Source organism: Bubalus kerabau, chromosome 2 (assembly GCF_029407905.1).
Source record: "Bubalus kerabau isolate K-KA32 ecotype Philippines breed swamp buffalo chromosome 2, PCC_UOA_SB_1v2, whole genome shotgun sequence".
Lineage (NCBI taxonomy): Eukaryota > Metazoa > Chordata > Mammalia > Artiodactyla > Bovidae > Bubalus > Bubalus kerabau.
This window is the reverse complement of record NC_073625.1, coordinates 160,954,693-160,960,267: the sequence shown is the minus strand read 5'-3', so window position 1 is coordinate 160,960,267 and position 5,575 is coordinate 160,954,693. Positions and strand designations below refer to the sequence as shown.

At 39.1% G+C, this 5,575-nt stretch overlaps 1 non-coding gene across 1 annotated transcript; it reads left to right on the top strand.

Moving 5' to 3' along the window:
• The first annotated feature begins 3,316 nt into the window (after nt 1-3,316).
• On the top strand, nt 3,317-3,421 carry LOC129645111 (U6 spliceosomal RNA). The gene has a single exon (XR_008711205.1). It is a non-coding gene; the product is annotated as a U6 spliceosomal RNA (small nuclear RNA).
• Nucleotides 3,422-5,575: the final 2,154 nt, after the last annotated feature.

Sequence of the window (5,575 nt, the reverse complement as noted above, 5' to 3'; positions counted from 1 at the left end):
AAGGTCAGTTTTCATTCCAATCCCAAAGAAAGGCAATGCCAAAGAATGTTCAAACTACCGCACAATTGCACTCATCTCACATGCTAGCAAAGTAATTCTCAAAATTCTCTAAGCCAGGCTTCAATAGTACGTGAACCGAGAAATTCCAGATGTTAAAGCTGGAGTTAGAAAAGGCAGAAGAACTAGAGATCAAATTGCCAGCATCCATTGGATAATCAAAAAAGCAAGAGATTTCCAGAAAAGTGTCTATTTCTGCTTTATCCACTACACCAAAGCCTTAAACTGTGGAAAATTCTTCAAGTGATAGGATTATCAGACCACCTTACCTGCCTCTTGAGAAATCCATATGCAGGTCAAGAAACACCAGTTAGAACTGGACATGGCAAAACAGGCTGGTTTCAGTTTGGAAAAGGAGTACATCAAGACTGTATATTGTTACCCTGAATATTTAACTTATATACAGAGTACATCATGTGAAATGCTGGGCTGGATGAAGCACAAGCTGGAATCAAAATTACCAGGAAAAATATCAATAACCTCAGATAGGCAGATGACACCAATCTTATGGCAGAAAGTGAAGAACTGAAGAGTCTCTTGATGAAAGTGAAAGTGGAGAGTGAAAAAGCTGGCTTAAAACTCAACATTCAGAAAACTAAGATCACAGCATCCGGTCACATAACTTCATGACAAATAGATGGGGAAACAATGGAAACAGTGACAGACTTTATTTTCGGGGGATCCAAAATCACTGCAGATGGTGACTTCAGCCATGAAATTAAAAGAGACTTGCTCCTTGGAAGAAAAGCTATGACCAACCTAGACAGCATATTAAAAAGCAGAGACATTATTTTGCCAACAAAGGTCTGTCTAGTCAAAGCTATGGTTTTTCCAGTGGTCATTTATAGATGTGAGAGTTGGGCCGTAAACAAAGTGGAGCACCAAAGAACTGATGCTTTTGAACTGTGGTGTTGGAGAAGACTCTTGAGAGTCCCTTGGACACAAGGAGATCCAACCAGTCCATCCTAATGGAAATCAGTCCAGAATATTCATTGGAAGGACTGATGCTGAAGCTGAAGCTCCAATACTTTGGCCACCTGATGCAAAGAACTGACTCATTTGAAAAGACCCTGACGCTGGGAAAGATTGAAGGTGGGAGGAGAAGGGGATGACAGAGGATGAGATGGATGGATGGCATCATTGACTTGATGGACATTAGATAGGGCAAGCTCTGGGAGTTGATGATGAACAGGGAAGCCTGGTGTGCTTCAGTCCATGGAGTCGCAAAGAGTCACACACAACTGTTCTACTGAATTGAAATGAACTGAATTTCATATAATACATGTAAATATAACTAAAAATACATATGACAACATAGACCTAATACATATGGGTCTAAGATTATTCTAACATGCTTTATTTGTTAATAATACAGTTAATCTTCTTGGACATCCTAATTCTGTCTCTGATTTAGATTATCTTTCTTGAGTCCCAATCTGATCATTTCCTTCTGTAACAATAGCCAGAAAGTCTGTCCTGTCAACAGTTTTCTCTGTAGCTCCTTTATGCTTTTTTTACCAGGGAAAATTAATTCTCAGTAACCAGATTTACCCTGAGATAACCAGCAAACCAGGGCAGCTTGGCTGCCATTGGTATGTTGACCAATGCTTTCTGTTCTTCTATACGTAAATTAAAAGTTTGCTGACAGAAAATGAGATAGTTGGCAAAGAAAACTAGCTTCTGGAAAACAGAGAGAAAACAGTTCATTCAAATTTAAAGATGTGGACTCTGTGGTGATGATGGAACATTTGTGTGTCCAATATAAGTTCTGGATTATCTCTGCCTGTATGTACCCTGCTACTCTTTTGGGGCTGGAGTTTACTCTCCTTTAAAACACTGGGCTTTCAGAGAGGTCTTCCCCAATCTACCCACATCCAAGTCTTCCCCTCCCTTTGTCATTGCCCTATTTTCTGACTATCCATATTTATTCATATCCATAATTACAAGACTATCTATGATTCTCTTGTTTGTTGATTTGTGTGTCTACTCTCTTCCCTTCATTGGGATATAAGTTCCATGAGAGCCGAGGCTAGATCCAGTTTGTCCCATGCTATACCCTCAGCGCCTGTAACAGTGCCTTTCATATAATAGGTACTTGATAAAATTACCTAACCGAACAAGTACAATACACCACGGTCCAGTGTTTTCCCCTGCAAGATAGCACACACTCTTAACTAAGAATAAGGCCTCTGTTCCTTTAAGAGATGCCCTAAGAGCTGACAAGATTATAGTAATCACATCAAGTTTTAGTTGTGATAAAAATGTCATTCTAGTAAGTTTTTTATTTTTTACATTACCTATGGGAAAACCTGAAGTATAAGTTTATGAGTTAAATTACAACAGAAGTTATTTGTGACAAAACATGAATTTGGGTGATCCTTCAATAGTCTCTTATCTCTTTGGGAAAACAGTTCAATAGGGCGCAGGTTTTACCCTGTGAGTAACAAGCAGTATTTAATTACAACAGACAGAATGGGAGCAATGTTATTTACACTGCAGTTACCTGAGTTCTCCAATGATAACTTTTACTTAATTGCTGTCAGCTCAGCAATGCAGTCTTGGAAGAGTAATGAGGCTTGGGTTCTTGCCATTTCTACTTTTTATTTACATATTGTGAAGATTTGCTTAAATTTTTGAGGCCATATTTTATCATGTAAAATGACTGTGCTCATTTCTTTGAAATAAATTCTTTAGACAATTTAAGATGAATAGGAAGACATAATTTATACTTTAAAATATTCTCAAGCTTACTGCAAAACAAATCTGAAAAAATCATTCTGTTGACTTGTACGTTAGCAAAGAGATAAGATTCAATTCCACCTTCAGAGATGACACTTAATTTTATGGATTATAAAGTATGTAATTCTGAAATAAACATTTTCAGATTTATTCTAACTATCTGTAATGCCTATTTTATTGGTGAATATTAAAGGGGTGATGCAAAAAATGATTCATGAATTTTCCCACAGTGAACAACAAATTTGGCAGGTGTCTTCCTGGGTACCAGGTAGGAATAAAAATAACAAATTGGAAAATATTTCATGGAGGAGGTGGGAGTTAGTGGATTAGAAGACTTTTCTCTGTTAAAATCATGGTTTTCTGTTGTTTGAACTTTCTAAAATATGTTTTTGGGGTTTTTTAAAAAGAGAAAACAAAATTTTAGAAAAGAATATAATGTAAATTATTTACATAATTGACACAAATTGATATGTTTTTAAATTAAGTAATGTTACAAACATCTAAAAATAATAAATGCCAGGCTCACTTCAGTAGCACATGCACTAAGACTGGAACTATACAGAGAAGACGGGCATGGCTCCTGCACAAGGACGACTCATAAACTTGTGAAGCGTTCCATATTTTTTGGTGTTGGGAAAGTTGGATGCATGTAAATCAATGTAGTTAGAGCACGCCCTCACACCTTGCACAAAAATAAACTCAGAAATAGCTTAAAGACTTAAATATAAGGTATTACACCACAAAACTTTTAGAAGAGAACATAGGCAAAACATTTTTGGACATAAATCATACCAATGTTTTCTTAGGTCTCCCAAGGTAATAGAAATAAAAGCAAAATAGGAAAATTGGACCTAATTAAACTTATAACCTTTTACACAGCAAAGAAAACCATAAAGAAAATGAAGAGAGAACCTACAGACTGGGAGAAAATATTTGCAAATGATGTGACTGACAAGGGCTTAATTTCCAAAATACACAAACAATTCATATAACTCAATAACAACAACAACAAAACACCCCAATGGGAAGCCCATCTTAAGCATGTTGATTCACAAAAGGACTCAATTAACCAAACCTGAAATTTATTAATCTAAAAAGAAATTTACAGCCTCTTTCAGTTTGTATCCTGAAAGACACAGAGAAAAAATTTTCTCACTCAAAATTCCAATATCCTCAAACGGGAGCTATGCTGAGAGAGATTTTTGTAGCCATCAAGATTCTGGAGTAGTGCTCTGATTATCTATTGCTGTGGAACAAACTACCCCAAAGTCACTGGATGAAAACAACAATTATTCATGTTGCTCATGAATCTGCAGTTTGGACAGAGTGGCTAAAATGTTAGAGTGACTCAGTGGTTAGGGGCTGGAATCATCTGAAGTCTCTTTCACTCATAAGTCTGGGGGTTGATGCTGGCTGTTGGCCAGGACCTCATCTGGGATTGTAAGCTAGAACATGTGTACCTGGCCTCTCCCCTGGGACTTGTAGGCTTCCTCAGAGGATGGTGGCTGGGTGTGAAGAGCCACTCCTAGCCCAAAAGACAGGTAACAGGAGCTACCAGCTTCTTGAGTCTTTGGAGTGAGGAGCTAGCACAGCACTTAAGCTGTTTTCTATTAATCAAACAGTCACAGAGCACATGACCAAAGGGAGACACCGTCCACACCTCTCAATGGGAGATCACCGCCACAGATAGCAACCCCACTGCCATTCCCTCAAGGATTAAGTTGACAATTTTCCAGAGCAATCTAAAATTATATCCTGTTACTCAATAAATTGTCCAGATATGGGCTGATGAGGGCTTTCCTGATAGCTCAGTAGGTAAAGAATCTGCCTGCAATGCAGGAGACCCCAGTTCGATTCCTGGGTCGGGAAAACCTGCTAGAGAAGGGATAGGCTACTCACTCCAGTATTCTTGGGCTTCCCTTGTGGCTCAGCTGGTAAAGAATCCACCTGCAATGCAGGAGACCTGGGTTTGATCCCTGGGTTGGGAAGATCTCCTGGAGAAGGGAAAGGCTACCCACTCCAGTATTCTGGCCTGGAGAATTCCATGGACTGTATAGTCAGTCCATAGGGTCACAAACAGTTGGACATGACTGAGTGACTTTCACTTTCATGGGCTGATAAGACAATATGCAAATTATTTTAGTACTTAAAAGCTCTAAAGACCAGAGTTCAAAGTCACTGGATACAGTTCACCTCATTAAGGCCTCATGAAAGTGAAAGTGTTAATCTCAGTTGCATCCAACTCTTTGCAACCCCATGTACTGTAGCCCACCAATCTCCACTGTCCATGGAATTCTCCAGGCAAGAATACTGGAATGGGTAGCCATTCCCTTCGCCAAGGGATCTTCCTGATCCAGGGATCAAACCCAGATCTCTTGCAACGATCTCTTTACCTTCTGAGTCACCAGGGAAGCCATTAAGGTCTCATGGAGTTCAGTTTATTAAGGTGTTAACCAAAATATTTCATTGTAATATTAATTATTAAGTGAAGCCATGCTTCAAGCCGCATAATCTGATTTTCATGGTATCTGAGAGTTCAGAATAGTAACTACCAAGCTCACATTATAAGGGGTTTGGACATCATCCACCCTTGGGATGGGAATTGATGTTAGAGACATCTTTCATGCAGGAGACATAGGAAACTCGGGTTTGATCTCTGGGTTGCAAAGATGCCCTGGAGGAGGAAATGGCAACCCATTCCAGTATTCATGCCTGGGAAATCCCATGGACAGAGGAGCCTGGACAGCTACAGTCCACAAGGTCGCAAAGAGTCAGACAC